This window comes from Erythrolamprus reginae, chromosome Z, assembly GCF_031021105.1.
Source record: "Erythrolamprus reginae isolate rEryReg1 chromosome Z, rEryReg1.hap1, whole genome shotgun sequence".
Classification (NCBI taxonomy): Eukaryota; Metazoa; Chordata; class Lepidosauria; order Squamata; family Dipsadidae; genus Erythrolamprus; species Erythrolamprus reginae.
The window spans coordinates 48,493,636-48,510,867 of record NC_091963.1 but is presented as its reverse complement, the minus strand read 5'-3'; positions in this window follow the sequence as shown (position 1 = coordinate 48,510,867).

Genomic DNA, 17,232 nt, shown 5'->3' with positions numbered 1-17,232 from the left:
TACTACCATGCCTCAATTGTAAACCTACTGAAAGAATGGATAATACTTAAAAATTCTAGAATATTAACACTTGAAGGCTATGACCTTCAATCCGGGTGGCACAAGTTTCTGATGACAGACATAGATAAAATACCAACATATTTCAGATCACACTACATCCGAAAAACCTTAATTAACACCTGGCACTTCATTAAAAAAACCCACTACCTCTGCATCCCAAAATGGATTTCACCAACAGAAGCCATTATATACCCGAATGCATTAACCCCTGATAAAATTATAACATACGACCAACTACTAAACGAAAATAATGAACTAATCTCTAAGCAAAAACTCATGGAAAAAGGTATTAAAGTAGATTGGTTACACTACCTACAAATAAAATCAAAATATAATGAAGATAAGAACAAATCAGACTTCCAAAAAAATAACCCCCTCGATAAAATAATTTTTGGTCCACAAAAAAAGCAAATATCAAATATATACAATATCCTCCTTCAACACGATACTGTTGAAGAAATAGTTAAAGGAACTATGATAGCATGGTCACAAAACTTTGGGTACACAATTTATTTAAACGAATGGGAAAAAATTTGGACTGCTAACTATAAATTAACGATGGCAACCTCATATAAGGAAAACCATTATAAAATGTTCTACAGATGGCACTTGCCACCTGCTAGACTTGCAAAAATGTATCCAAATCTATCACCATTATGTTGGAAATGCAGAGAAAAACCAGGTACATATTACCACATCTGGTGGACATGTGAAACCACCCAAAAATATTGGGGAAAAATTAAAACTATACTAGAACAAATTACTTCTCAGACTATCCATGCGAAACCCGAACTATTTCTACTAGGAATCACAAGACAAAATTTTAGTAAAGAAAACAGATATATTATAATCCATATTATTACAGCTGCACGGATTTTATATGCACAATTTTGGAAGCAAGGAAAAAACCCAACTACTCTATCACTCTTGATTAAAATAATGGAATGCGCAGAAATGTCCAAACTAACAATGGAACTGCAAAACAAGGATGAGACAGATTTCTACAAAGCTTGGGATAAATGGTACCTCTGGTTAAAAAAAAGGAATTATCGAAAAATTATTCATCAAGAAAAATATCCAACAAAAACAACTTGAAAAAATAGCAATTTACATCACAAATCATAACATCAAATTGAAACAACAAACTGTAAACATCGATCGATACGAACTCCAACTTTACAAAGAAAATAAACCCCTAAATGAATTATATATATTGGCACTAAAAACTACTTTCAAAACATATCGATAAAGCCTTAGGGTAAAACACACCAACTACGAGCTCAAACTACAGGCCGCAAATCATGAAAGACCCAGCTTTAACGCTGGTTTTCGCTTCTCTATCCCCCCCCTTCTTTTCCCTATCCCCCTTCCTTCTATATCTACTTCCCTCCCTTCACAACCCCCTTCTCCCACTCCCCAATTACTACATAAGTAGAGTGTAAAAAATGTACAATATGCATATCTCTTTTGTCTTTCTGTATTTGGTTTTTATTGTATATATTTAATAAATTTATTTTCAAAAAAAAAAAGAAAAGAAACCCTAGCTTAGAGGTGCCAGCGCCAAATCACGTATCCCCCAAGAGTCCAATCCTATGCAGTCTAACGGGCCCTGTGCTATCCAGTCAGGATCTTCCCACTGCATCGTCAACTTGCCTCTTATCGACACTCTCAAAATGCCTGCCTTGGGCTGCATGGCGCTCCACTGAGTGTCATGTCTTGCTTTGACATACTTGCAAGGCCCGCCTTGGGCCGCCCTGTGCCCTCCACTGAGGGCAACCAATTAGCGTACCATAACTCGGGGCACCATAGTACAGTACAGAGGGGAAGAGGGGGACCCCAACAGAAAAGCCAGAATCCCACATTGAGCATGAAGGTGTCCACCCGTGAGGGCCGCCCGTGCACATCCCGCATTCCGGGAGTGCTAAGTACCACCTGCCCCCCCCCACACACATATTGTGTCACAGGCCATATTCCTCCTGTGCCCAAACTGGCATCCTCCTGCGAGGGCCGCCCGTGCACTCACCACACTTTGGGGTGCCAACCCAGGGGTCCTTCCCCTGCTTCGTGCAACTGGCTCACTTTAGCTTCACTTCCTGGGGGGGACCCTCACTTCACAGGCAGGTTGCCAACTTGTCAGAAGATGTCCTCCCACAAGGGCCAACCGAGCACACCCCGACTTCTGGGGTGCTACATGAACCGGTTCCCCCCCCGCAATGTGCCTCCATCTTTGAGTATTCTCTCTGCATCCCTCACTCCCCATACGGTGTGCCAAGTGGTGTCCTACACAGTTAGAGGTTCCATTCCCGGACCCGGGGAGGGGGGGACCCACTTAACAGCCAGGTCCTTGGCCACTGTGGCCACAAGGTGTCCTCCATCGGGGGCGACGCCCACACACATACCGACGTAATGGGAAACAGCAGTACGCCACTGGAGGGGGGGCCTTCCCATGCTCCACCAGTGGGCTCCCCAGGCCCCTCATCTTTTCTGCCCCAATATGCAGGCCAACTTAGCACTCTTAAACCTGAACAGGCCATGCGATACCCTGGGCACCCCCCCCCCCGTTGCTGGCCGTCCGTATCTCCTGAGCAAAGGATCAACTCCAGGCAGCTCGCTTTGCCGTGCAGAATTCCGGGTTGAATGCTCCAGCCCGTCACCATAGGCCCAAGGGCCTCCACCGAAATTTCACCCAGGAGACCTGCAAGAAACAAGTCAGGCCATTAACATTTGTATGCGTCACAAATCTGCTACAGGTGAATCCCCTTATTATGGGTCGTGGATACTCCACCTCACAGGCACGCCCTGGCGAATTGACCAATTGCCGGCACCTGCACCACCACCACCCCCGGCCATCTAATGCATAAAAGGCTGCTTGCACCCTCTGGCTCACCCGTGGCATGTCTTTTGATTAAAAATAGGATACCGAGGGGGAAACTCCAGCACCCACTGACTAGTAGTAGGCAGCTGACATTATCCTGCCAGCCGTAAGGACTAGTATAGTAAAGCCGTAGATTGTTAGGGGGGGGCTATTGCCCCAGCTTACCGTGTTCCACAACCACCAATGCCGTAGGACGCCCTATTCATTGGGCACAGCTCACGGCAAAATATGGGAAATTAGCAACCCACCATCACAACACACACACACACACACACACTTGGGACGGGCACGATATGCCGGACAATGATGGGGGGCGACTGCGGGCGTGGGCCAACACCTCAACTTCTGGGTGCAACCCATTCCAGGCACTCCCATGTTTTATGTGATGTCCTGGCTTAAATGTTACCACTCAGCATGGTGCATGCCACCTGTTGTCCAAGACCACCGCTCGCCTACCCAGGCCCAGCCAAGGGCGAGAGTACTGTTGTAACCTGATTGACCCATGTCGGCCCCATACAATCTATGTCTTAATAAGATGGTCCGGTCCCACGTGGGAGTCCTGGCGGTGATGCAAACTGCAAACAGGAGCGAAGCACTGAAATGCCCAGTGTCGCCATCCACTTCATCCACAACTCCATACCATTACCGGAAGTGGATTGCCTAAAAGAGATCACCTGTAAGGGTGAATACAAGATCAATAAGGCAAAGTGCTACTGGTGTTGGTCATGACCTTTAAAGCCCTACATGGCTTTGAACTGCCTGCTACCGCACGAATCCCAGCGACCGATAAGGTCCCACAGAGTTGGCCTTCTCCGGGTCCCGTCGACTAAACAATGTCGTTTGGCGGGCCCCAGGGAAAGAGCCTTCTCTGTGGTGGCCCCGGCCCTCTGGAACCAACTCCCCCCGGAAATTAGAATTGCCCCCACCCTCCCTGTCTTTCGGAAACTACTCAAGACTCATTTATACCGCCATGCATGGGGGAGTTGAGATATTCCTTCCCCCTAGGCCATTACAAGTTATGCATGGTATGTCTGTGTGTATGTTTGGTTTTATAATAAGGGTTTTTAGTTGTTTTATTATTGGATTGTCACATGCTGTTTTTATCATTGTTGTTAGCCGCCCCGAGTCTACGGAGAGGGGAGGCATACAAATCCAATAAATTATTAATTATTATTATTATTACTACACGGAGGTTGGAAAAAAAACCCAGTCCTTTGTGGGAGCCTTATCACCTGAGGAAGGGGGAGGGGTATTCTATGCACTGACAACCCCAGACAAGCCCATATTGCCCCCTTGCTCAAAGGCTAATACGTTTATGTTATTGCAGGAAGGTAAACTTGGGCAGGAACCACCGCCATCTAGGATGAATCCGAGCTATGTTGTAGCCAACCCATCACAGTGGTGCAATAAAAAACCGTGTATTCCACAACCCCAAGGTGTTCACGGGTCAATGTGCCCAGCAATTAGAGTAATGGACACTACTATCCATAGTTATAGACTTACCCTTGATATATATAATAGCTTGCCGCAAGTTGTGTGACGTCGGTCATAGGGCAAAGGCCTCTGTGTCCCCTATAGGTGCCTGTGCTTCTGCATGTATTGTGATTCAGCGTGCATTACCCACAGGAATCCAGCCAGGAGGTCATAGGTGGAATGCCCCCAGTGGTACATGAGTCAAGTAAAAGGGGGGAAACCCCGTATCCACATGTATTCAGCATGAACAACCATGTGCGGCATATGTGCTGCAGTGAATGGTGGCCCCCTGTTTACCTGATGGGAGACCTGATTTTCTTCTAATAAGATGTGTGTTTCACCTTCTCGGAAATTAATTGTAGCACACCAAAGCTCAAGTCCCCTGCGTATCCTGTGACGTGCGTTACCTGTTGCCATCATGAAACGTAATTGATTCCCACATGTGTGCTTGCACTCATGCATATGTTACTCAGGGGAATCCCTCCAGGAGAGCACCTACTGAATGTCACCAGCACTACCAGACAAGAATAAATGGAATAATCCAGCATGATGAATGCCAAACAATAAATTGCGTGGAATGTGAGCAGAAGATAGCGGCATACTTGATTTATTGACAGCCCGAAAGTGCTTCCTTATGGTATGTTGTTCACCAGCTGTACAAATGCTTACCCTCGGCCATGTCCACCCGCTCTGGGAAGCATAAACCATGTCCAACTATGGGCGTGTGGCACTTGTGTACTGTTTGCATTCCATGGCCCCTGCCATTTATTTGTGGCCAACCAATGCCCTGAATGACTGGTGTGGCTAATTGTCTCACCCCGGTGATGGTAATTACAAAAACATGTGAATTAGAAAACGTGGTTGTTTATGAGTCCTTAAAAGCCTTTTTTATTTTAACCCAATCCACAGTATATAATGCTTGGTGTATATTGCTATTAGTATACCACATTGCTCTTACTGAACATAGGATATTTCCCTGCTATGCTGCATTGTACATACCCTCTACTTTTGATCCAATTGAGCGTGCATAGGTGGAACATAATCCTGAAATTAAAATAACAGGGTCCTAACCCAGAAGCATCCCCATTATGCGTTCTGAAATGTGCCCGTATGTCCAGTAGGGTGAGGAGCCAACCGTACAATGAAGAAAACCTTGCCGTAGTGTACTGGCCCAGAATGCTTCCCCCCTCCATAGAGCCAGACCATGGCCGCAGAAAAATGGTGGTGGTGGTGTTTTCCCGCCCAGCTGTCCCAACCTGGCCCAAAAGAAAAACGGAGGGACGGGCTGTGCTCTTACCTTTCACCCCCATGGAGGGGGGGAACTAGTGTCTGGTCCTGTGGGCTGTTGTCCCAGGCCGGTGATCTGAGCCGTGGAGATCGCGTGGGTCCCGCTGGAATCCCCGCCGGCCTTCTAGCAGTGCTGGTGATCCCTGCCGCGGAGCCCAGCCACATGGACTCCAATCCAATCCCACTGGCCAGAGAGCCCAACTGGCAATCTGGACTCTCTGCAACCTCGCCGGCCTCTGAGCAGCACCGGCGCTCCTTTCCAACTCCGCTGGCAGGAGAGCCCAATCTGCAACTAAGCCATGGAGCCCGGCCATGTGGGATCCATTTTGAACCTCCGCCTCCCTGCGATCCAGGCTGGTGGCAACAAAGAAGAGGTGGTGAGCGGTGCTTCGCCCCCTTTTATATGGGGGATGTTGCTCGCCTACCAGAAACATGTCATGCCCCGCGATGTGTGCTGGGCATGCTGGGAACACGGGGCACACGTCATACGTGTGCACCTACTATCACCTCCCCCCATCACAGAATACCTGCTGCCGGGCTCTGTTGTGCTCCCGGCACCCCCTCAAATGCCGCCGGCTTTAAGGCAGCCAACGGTCAGTTCCTGAAGAGTTAGGCTGATAACAGCTCAGGATCAATTTATTTATTTTATTTTTATGCCGCCCTTCTCCTTAGAATCAGGGTGGCTTACAACATTTTAGCAATAGCACTTTTTAACAGAGCCAGCATATTGCCCCCACAATCCGGGTCCTCATTTTACCCACCTCAGAAGGATGGAAGGCTGAGTCAACCTTGAGCCAGGGATGAGATTTGAACCGCTGACCTGCAAATCTAGCAGTCAGCTTCAGTGGCCTGCAGTACTGCACTGTACCTGCTGCGCTACTCCGGCTCAATTTGAAGGTCTTGTTGTCGGCTAGCGAGGCCTTCAGAAAAGGCCTTTAGAAAAAACCTCTGCAGCTGATAGCAGAGCTCCAAAAGCCTTCAGGAAAGCATTGCTGGCTGCAGAAGAAATGGGCCAAAGTGTACGAGGCCTCATTGCAACTTCCTGAAGATAAGTAGTAGGGCAGCTTCACTTCTGTTTCATTTCCAAACTTCTGATTCACCCATTGGGCCATATTTTGCCATCCCTTGGTTTTAGAAGGCTTTCCTGAATTTTGGAGAGAGTGAAAAGGAGACCTATTGGAAGCTTAAATGAAGCCTGTGTGCATATGTAGGGGAAGCATTGGAATTATGTACATGCGCAGGGGGAGGGCAATGTATTATGTGTGTGGGCACCCACATGCATGCTATTTCATGCACACATTCTTTTGGCACCGAGCCAAAAAGATTTGTGATTACTGATTTAGGGCAGTAATGGCAAATATTTGAGACATTTGAGTACCTAAATTGGAAAGTGCATATGTATGCATCAGAGTGCCAGAAACCCAAATACCAGCTGGCCAGTGTTGACATGCCTATTTTTCAGGGTGTTTTCCGGTGTTCTGGTACCTATGAAGACATGGCGAAACAAGAAAAGCAGCTGGCGATGGCACATGTGCCCACAGAGGGCTCTGTGTGCCACAGGTTTGCCATCATGGGACTAAGGCAACATATACACATAAAGATTAGTAATAATATTAAAAGGTTTAATTTCAGATCCATAATAAATCACAAAAGTTTTAAGATGATTGTAGAAACTAGAGATGTTTTAAAATTAAATAAGCAATTCATTTGAAAGATGTGCTGTTTCTTGTTCTTATATATTATGAAATTTGTCAAGTGCAGAAAATGAGTTCAGACTCTTCAAATAAATATATAAGTTTATTGCAAGATTAAGCTTTGTACAAGAATCTGAATTACTAGCAGGTCAAAGCAAATTGGAATAGATAAGAGTCATTAGAATTCAAGGTGAGCTGGACTTAGATCTCTTATGGGCAGGACAGGTTGAGCCTGGTCATCTTAAAAGATATCAAACCAATTATAAAAGGATGCAGCAGCAACTTTGTTGAAGACTGCTCCCACATGCTGGTATTTCAGTTACTGAAAATATTTTTATTTTTTTATTTTTTAATTTATTTTGTCCAATACACAATAATACACAATGAAGCTTGTAGACGATATAGAAGAGAAGATATAGGAGATATCGGAGAGACTATAGGACAAGGGATGGAAGGCACTCTAGTGCCCTTATGTACGCCCCTTACTGACCTCTTAGGAATCTGGAGAGGTCAACCATGGATAGTCTAAGGGTAAAGTGTTGGGGGTTAGGGGATGATACTATGGAGTTCGGTAATGAGTTCCATGCTTCAACAACTCGATTACTAAAGTCATATTTTTTACAGTCAAGTTTGGAGCGGTTAATATTAAGCTTGAATCTGTTGTGTGCTCTTGTGTTACTGTGGTTGAAGCTGAAGTAGTCTTTGAGAGGCAGGACATTGCAGGATATGATCTTGTGGGCAATACTTAGATCATGTTTAAGGCGTCGTAGTTCTAAGCTTTCAAGACCCAGGATTGTAAGTCTAGTTTTGTAGGGTATTCTGTTTTGGGTAGAGGAGTGAAGGGCTCTTCTGGTGAAGTATCTTTGGACATTTTCAAGGGTGTTAATGTCAGAAATGTGGTATGGGTTCCAAACAGATGAGCTGTATTCTAAGATGGGCCTGGCGAAAGTTTTGTAAGCTCTGGTAAGTTGTGTGAGATTTCCAGAGCAGAAGCTACATAGGATTAGATTAACAACTCTTGAGGCCTTCTTGGCGATGTTGTTGGAGTGGGATTTGGCACTTAGATCTTTAATTATTAGTATCCTTGACCGAGTGGGGATTATCTGTGATAATTTGTTTATTCAGTTTGTATTTGAAGTTCTGATTCTTTTTGCCGATGTGTAGGACACAACATTTGCTGGTTGAGATTTGGAGTTGCCATGTGTTGGACCAATCAGAAGCTGTGTCTAGGTCTTTTTGTAGAGTAGTTGTGTTATTAGTGGTGTTGAAGAGTTTTACATCATCTGCAAAAAGAACACAGTTGCTTGTGATGAGATCGCAAAGGTCATTGATGTAGAGAATGAAGAGCTTAGGTCCCAGTACGCTACCTTGGGGGACACCGCTTTTAATAGTGACGGGTGTGGATATGGGGCTTCCTATTTTGACCACTGGTTGCCTGTTTGACAGGAATGCAGTAATCCAGCTGTGGAGGGATCCTGAGATGCCATAGGATTTGAGTTTTAGAAGTAGTTTGTCGTGGACCACTGAATCAAAAGCTTTGCAGAAGTCAATATAAATTGCATCTATAGGTTTTCCTTGGTCAAGATGAATTGTCCATATGTTTTTGTAGTGGAGGAGCTGTAGATTGCAGGATAGTTTTTTTCTTAATCCAAATTGTTTGTTAGAGAGCAGATTATTAGTTTCTAGGTGGAAGGAAATTGATTGGTTTATAATTGATTCCATAACTTTACTGATAGGGAAGGTTTAAAGTCATGTAATGCTTTTTCAACTCAATCTTCAATGAAGTCTATTAGGGTTAGGTCATTGAGAGAGTTTGAGGTGCGAGTGATGAATTTGGGGGATGAGTCTTTGCTGTTGACAAAGACAGAGCCAAAGAATGAATGGAGGTTAGCTTTGGATGAATCATCGTGGTATTCTTTGTTGTTGGGTCCTTTGAGAGGTGGGATAAGTCTAGAGTCCTTGAGTTTGTTGTTGACAAAGTTGTAGAAGGCTCGATTGGATTTTGTGTGTAGGAGGTTTTCCTCTTATATGCTGTGGTAGTTGAGACATTCTGCTTTTATTTGTTTGCATATGCTTTTATAACGTGAAAAGATCCTACTATAATTCTATATGTTGATTAAAGAACAAGGCAGCCATTTTAAACTATTAGTATTAAAGTAGTCCACCTTGAATTTGCTATTTTATCAATTCAAAAAAATAATTTTGCCAAAGGAAAATTTATGTCAGATTACATACCAATTTTGCTGATGTAATCTCTTCTATCTCTATTGCAAAAAAATCCCTGGCCAGCAGATGGTGTGTTAGGCTAAATATTACTAAAATGTTCAGAGTACATTAGCAATAAGTGTACAGTAATGTAGAGACCAAGTGGCTAGTCTTGACATAAGCTTTATCTCTCAGTTTACCAGCTGCATAAAGTGTCACGCTCATGGCCCATGAATTAATTAGGACATATGTTGGAAACTTCACTCAAAGATTCTAATATAGGGAGGGCATATTCTTTCCTGAGCTAAAATACACAAGAAAAAAATAGCACGAAGGAACCAGTATGGAAGTAGTGTACTGTACATTCATTTCTAATAGCATTAAACATACCTCCATAAATTCAGTATTTTACTTGACCCATACTTGAGAAAGTCAGTTTAAGGAGATGAAAGGAAACAAGATTATTGCTTAAAATCCCTTTGTTCCCCATTACCTATGGGTCTGAGACTTTTAGCTTCCGCCACTTGGCCGAGCCTGTTCCGTTCCCAGCCTTTTGCCCCCCAGCCAATGGTTGCTGACTATTCTCCCTGGCCCTTTCGCCAGAATGGGCTCAAATGCACTTTCATCCTGGCCTTTTGGATGCAGGGGACACTTGGCCGCCAGCCAATCAGAGGATTCGTTACTCTTTTTTTCTCAGCTTTGAAGTGAAGAAATTAGCTTTATTGCGTTTTGAACCTGGGGGAAAGACTGAGGCGCGCGTCCACCTTTTCCAATGACAGCAGGAGAGTGACCCCACGGAGGTGGGTCGGGCAGGTTTTTGTCTCGCCCCCCGTCCAGGTTCCACGAGGAGGTGGCGAGGAGGAGGAAAGGGAAGGCAAAGAGGGCTGCCACGGGGCTGGAGTGCAGTGGCAGTGGCAACACTTTTAACTGGCAGCCGAAACAAATGGAACCTTCACTATTTATTGGCAGGGGCCGGAGCAGGCCACCCCAGAGCGGGCCAACCAGCTCACCTGCCTCCCTTGTCGCATGGCCGTGGCTGCTGCTCCCCTTTTGGAGCAGCTTGACCATCACCGCCGCTGTTTTCTTGGAGTGAGTCCCACTGAAGCTCCTTGCCAGTCCCTTCAGAGAGCCATGAAGGTGGCGCGGTTGCTGCTTCTCAGCAGCCACAACAGAGAAAAAGGGAACGACTGTCCAAGTGCCCCCTTGTTTTTTCTTCCCTGATCACGTCTCACGCAAATCTATGGCAACTTTTGCGGTGTTCTAAAAATAGCTGTGGGCTTCCCAGTTTATTTATTTACTTTCCAGTCTACGGGGCGGCTCCGTAGACTCGGTTGCAGCGGGACTCCCAAGTTCCACCAGCCTCATCTGGTATAGCACGTCTAGGAAAGGGCTGATGGGAGCTGTAGTCCATGAGTATCTGACAAAACGTAAATCCTTCTAGAAAAAAAAAGGTTTGGTAAGAGAATAAAGGTATTTCTTCCCCTCTCTTCTAACCTGTGGCTCATCATCTTAGCTAAATGAGGTAAGACTCATGGTGGGGGGGGGGGGATGCAGGCACTTTTAAAACCTTCCATTTCTCAAGAACTCGGGGAAGCAGCCTATTCTCCAGCAGGGAAGGGAAGGCGTTGGGCTTGGGAATGAGGAGTGGCAGGAGCCCCGCCCATCTGCCGGGGAAGAGCGAGGGGTGGGAAGCAATGTTCCCTCTAATTTTGTTTAAGTGTGGGCAGAAAAGTATAATGTCTGAGTGGCACATTTTCATGCCTGGGTGTGGATCGATTAGAAACCCGGTTGATAAGCGAATCTGGCATCTCCTCCCACTGCCCCCTCATTGCCTTTGCTTTTGAGATGGTCGCAAAAGGGGGTCATGTGACTTCAAGACACAGCAATTGTCATAAATATGAAATGGCCAAGTTTTGATCACGTGGTCATGGGGCTGCTGCGAAGGTCGTAAGTGTGAAAAAGGGGCATGTCACTTTTTTCAAGGCCGTTGCGACTTTGAAAGTCAGTAAATGAATCGCTGTAAGTCGAGGACAACCTGCCTTCCCCCCCTAGATGTTTTCTGTGGAGCTTCAAAATGGGACTCCTGATCTACTTCTAAAAGAATGCACTGGTCAGACAGATAATCCTCGATTTTTCTATCTCCTGAGTAAGACAGTTGGCTTTTTCTATCTCCTGAGTAAGACAGTTATTAAGTGAGTTCTGTCTCACTTTACCACCTTTCTTGCCATAGTCGTTAAGTGAATCCCTGCAGTTGCTTGTCAGAAGATCCCAAAAGATGTTCACATAACCATGGGACATTGCCACCATCATAGAATAGGATAGGATAGGATAGAATTTTATTGGCCAAGTGTGATTGGACACACAAGGAATTTGTCTTGGTGCATATGCTCTCAGCGTACATAAAATAAAAAGATACATTTGTCAAGAATCATGTGGTACAACACTTAATGATTGTCATAGTGGTCAAATAAGCAACGAAGAAACAATATAAATAAAAATCTTAGGATACAAGCAACAAGTTACAGTCATACAGTTCTAAGTGGGAGGAAAAGGATGATAGGAATGATGAGAAAAACTAGTAGAATAGAAGTGCAGATTTAGTAAAAAATCTGACAGTATTGAGGGAATTATTTGTTTAGTAGAGTGATGGCGTTCGGGGAAAAACTGTTCTTGTGTCTAGTTATCTTGGTGTGCAGTGCTATATAGCGACGTTTTGAGGGTAGGAGTTGAAACAGTTTATGTCCAGGATGCGAGGGGTCAGTAAATATTTTCCCCGCCCTCTTCTTGACTCGTGCAGTATACAGGTCCTCAATGGAAGGCAGGTTGGCAGTAATTGTTTTTTCTGCAGTTCTGATTATCCTCTGAAGTCTGTGTCGGTCCTGTTGGGCTGCAGCACCAAACTAGACAGTTATAGAGGTGCAGATGACAGACTCAATGATTTCTCTGTAGAACTGTATCAGCAGCTCCATGGGCAGTTTGAGCTTCCTGATCTGACGCAGGAAGAACATTCTTTGTTGTGCTTTTTTGATGATGTTTTTGATGTTAGGTGAGCATTTTAGGTCTTGAGATATGATACAACCTATCTCTACTATTGATACTGTGTTGTCTAGTATTGTGAGTGGTGGAAGGGTGGAAGGGTTTCTCCTAAAGTCTACCACCATTTCTACGGTTTTGAGTGTGTTCAGTTCTAGATTGTTCTGGTCACACCACAAGGATAGTTGTTCAACTTCCCGTCTGTATGCGGATTGATCATTGTCTCGAATGAGTCCAATCACTGTTGTATCATCTGCAAACTTAAGTAGTTTAACAGATGGATCGTTTGAGATGCAATCATTAGTGTATAGAGAGAAGTGGTGAGAATACACAGCCTTGGGGGGCACCTGTGCTAATTGTACATGTATCAGATGTGATATTTCCTAACTTCACCTGCTGCTTCCAGTTGTTAAGTGTCCAAAGTTTGATCCAATAACCCCTTTATTTTTCTAACAAAGTCCTTCCTTACTAGAAGGAAGAATAGAAAGAATAAAATGGAAAAGGGTATTAAAAGGGGGGTACAAAAAAAAGAAAAGGGTTCAGTTCGAAGTCCTACTCAGATTTTTAAAAATGGAGTTTGAGAAGGGTTGATTAAGCTTGGAGTATTGTTTTGTTTGCTCTTTTTAAACTTTAATTATTGTTTCTATTTAGATATATGAATTTAGGAATTGCTGATCTGTTTTAATAAAGTTAGAAGTATTAATTATAATAAGATATGTAGTAGGTGATACTGATTTGGATTAATCCATAAATGGAATTGAATTTAGAATTGTTGGGGAGATTGATGATGTTAATGATTTTTAATTGATTAAAAATAGAGAATATTTAGAATTCCCCCCTCCTTTTTTTTCTTTTTTCAAATTGACTGAAATTTAAGATTTAATAATTAAGCAAGAAATGTAGATAAATATTAATTGGCTAAATGTTAAATGGGCTGAAATAATTTTTAAATTTGAGATTAGGTAAATGTACTATTTAGAGGGGGGAAGAAGTCTGTAATTCATGTACGTTTATGTTTTTTTAAATTTACTTTTGCAAATCTGATTGGTCATACAAGGTTTTCTTGGTTTATAGAAAATGTATAAAGAAAGGAAGGAAGGTAGCACTTTGTCATAATGGTTAATAAGTTAGAAGTATAATTGGTGTACTTTTTGGAGGAACATTAAGGAGGAAATTTAATTAACAGAAAATTTATGTACCTGGATGACAACATTAGAAAAAAAACTTTTGCAACTTTTAAAATGATTGATATTAGTTACTAACAAAATACCGCATTTTATTCATGGAAAATTAGATGGTACACTGTATTGTTTGAATGTATGTTGAGAGAAATTTTTTTAAAAAATTACTCCCCCCCCCAAAAAAGTCCTTCCTTCCTTCCATTCATTTCTTCCTCCTTCCTTCCTTGTTCTCCTTCCTTCTTTCCTTCCTTCCCCTCCATTTCTCCTTCCTTCCTTCCTTCCTTCCTTGTTCCTTCCATTCCTTCCTTCCTTCCTTCCCTCCCTCTCTCCTCTCCACTTCTCTCTTTCCCTCCCTCTCTTTCCCTTTTCTTTCTTTCTCTCACTACTTTCTCTCTCTTTTCCCTCTTTTCCTTCTCTCTCATTCTCTCCTTCCAGGTCTCTCTCATTTCTGTGTCCTCTCCCTCCCCCTTCACTCTCTCATTTGTTTCTCTCTCCTCCCTTGTGTGTCCAATCACACTTGGCCAATAAAGAAATAAAGGAGGGATCGTCCCAGAGCAGTTTCCATTGATTCCAAAATGGGGGTGGAGACTGCGCTGAGGGATCTGGATCCCGGGTGTGTGGGAAGGAAATGGGGTGGGGAAGTTCCATCCCCTCTCGCCTTTTCGTCCTTCAACGGAGACAACCTCGTTCTCTGAAGTTTCACAACTCCCATATGTCTCAGAACTCCTAGACCGGCTTTTGTTTCTGAGGAAGTCCTTGAGGACGGCTCGAGTCTCTTTTGACTGCTGGATTCCCCAGTTCAAAATGGGAAGGGGCAATCTTCCAAGTGCTGCTTTAACCCTGCTGTTCTGTTCGGGTCTGTGAGACCCGAAATCAAGGTTTGAGACCCTGTAAAAAATTTTCCCTGCATATCTGAAACTTGAAATTTCATGACTTTTCATCATTTCAGGGGTTCTCTCTATGAGAATTTTTTTTGGGGGGTGGGAGGTTTCTTTCTTGCTGAAAAAAAAAAACTCCCTAATGTTATGTTCCCGGGTCACCCTGACCCGGACCGAAAACTCTTCATTTGCAGTGCTTATGTTTGGTCTTTTTGAAAGCTTTTTTCACTTGGAAAGTAGTCTGAACATTTCTTCACACAATGGAATGAAAATTGAACTGAAAAAATTAATCCTTATTGGTTTATTTTGCCCATAAATGTGCCTCCCCCCCGTTTTTGTGAAAGTTTTTTCAATTTATGGATAGTTTTGCTTGCAAAATGCAGTCTATTTTACTGGAGTTGGTGTGGGAATGGTACCTTGAACATTTCTGAATATAAGAAAAATATAAAGGAACTGAAAAAAATGATTCTTACTGTTTTTTTAACATCAGAAATAAGCCCCCCCCCCCTGGCTGCTTGCAACAATTTTCACTTTTTATTTTTTTATGCTCCAAATCCGAAATATTCTTTAAAATCTTACGCATTCATTTACTCAATTTAACAATGCTGATCATCGAAAAAATATTTGTGGGGGTGGGGGAAAAATTTTTTTCTTGGCAAAAAAAAAGTCACATTTACTCTGTTCGGGTCATATAGACCCGGATCAAAATGATTTTTTTTAGGTACTTGAATTTGGTCTTTTTGAAAACTTTTTCCACTGGAAAACTAGTTTGAACATTTATGAACATAATGATATGAAAATTGAACTGGAAAAATTGAGACTTATATTTTTATTTTGATCAAAAAGCCCCTCCCCCCATCCTTTTTGAATTTCGTGTCAATTTATATTTTTTAGGCTACAAATCCCTAAGGAATTTTCCCCCAAAAGGTTTGATATACTAAATTGAACAATCCTGAACATAAGAAAAATATAAATGAACTGAAAAAAATGACTCTTATTGGTTTATTGTTTTATACTCGAGTATAAGCCTACTCGAGTATAAGCCTATTTGAGTATAAGCATGGGGGCCCATTTATGAGCAAAATAAACCAATAAGGATAATTTTTTCAGTTTAATTTTCATATCATTATGTTCAGAAAGGTTCAAGCTACCAATCCCACACCAAAATAGAATAGTAAAATAGAATGCATTTTGCAGGCAAAATTATCAATAAACTCAAAAGTTTTGATATACTAAATTGAACAATCCTAAACATAAGAAAAATAGAAATGAACTGAAAAAAAATGATTCTTATTGGTTTATTTTTGAATATAAGACCATATCATTTTATACTCGAGTATAAGCCTACTCGAGTATAAGCCTATTTGAGTATAAGCATGGGGGCCCATTTATGAGCAAAATAAACCAATAAGGATTAATTTTCTCAGTTCAATTTTCATATCATTGTGTGCAGAAATGTTCAAGCTACCAATCCCACACCAACTTTAGTAAAATAGAATGGATTTTGCAAGCAAAACTATCCATAAATTGAAAAAACTTTCACAAAAACGGGGGGGGGGCACATTTATGTGCAAAATAAACCAATAAGGATTAATTTTTTCAGTTCAATTTTCATTCCATTGTGTGCAGAAATGTTCAAACATGTTTCCAGGTGAAAAAAGCTTTCAAAAAGACCAAACATAAGCACTGCAAATGAAGAGTTTTCGGTCCGGGTCAGGGTGACCCGGGAACATAACATTAGGAACTTTTTTCGAACAGAACAGCAGGGTTAAAGCCCCTCAGGAGGCTTTTAATTTAATTTAATTTATTAGATTTGTATGCCGCCCCTCTCCGGAGACTTGGAGTGGCTCACAACAATAACATCAATGTAAACAAATCTAATACATTTAAAAAAAAACTAAAAACCCATTATTAAAACCAGACAACACATGCCATACATAAATAATATAAACCCAGGGGCTCAGTTTCCCTATGCCTGACGACATAGGTGGATCTTCAGTAATTTACAAAAGGCAAGGAGGGTGGGGGCCGCCACAGAGAAGACTCTTCCCCTGGGGCCCGCCAGAGAACATTGTTTAGTCAACAGGACCCGGAGAAGGCCAACTCCGTGGGACCTAATCGGTTGCTGGGATTCTTGCGGCAGAAGACGATTCTGAAGGTCTGATGCCATTTAGGGCTTCACATTGAAAAGCACTGTTCCTGGGGATGGCCTGAGACTCCGGTGCCTGGCAAAGACTGGAGGAGAGATGGGCACAAAAGGTAGGGCCACCCATCGCTGTCCTCAAAGACCTCAGAAACAAAAGCCAGACTAGGAAGTCTCGTCCCACTGGTTTGCTGTGAAGAGTGGGGGGGAGGTAAAGGAAGGAAGGAGAGAAAATAGAAGCAGTGTTTGGTCCCACGACAAAGGACACAAAGGACATCATGACAAGGAGCAGGAGCTGCGCTGACCTCCAAGCAACGGACCCTTCCGCTCCCCAGCAAGAGGCCATAACACCACCATGTGAGGGAGGGAGGTGGGAGGAGGAAGAGACCAACCAAAGTTGTGT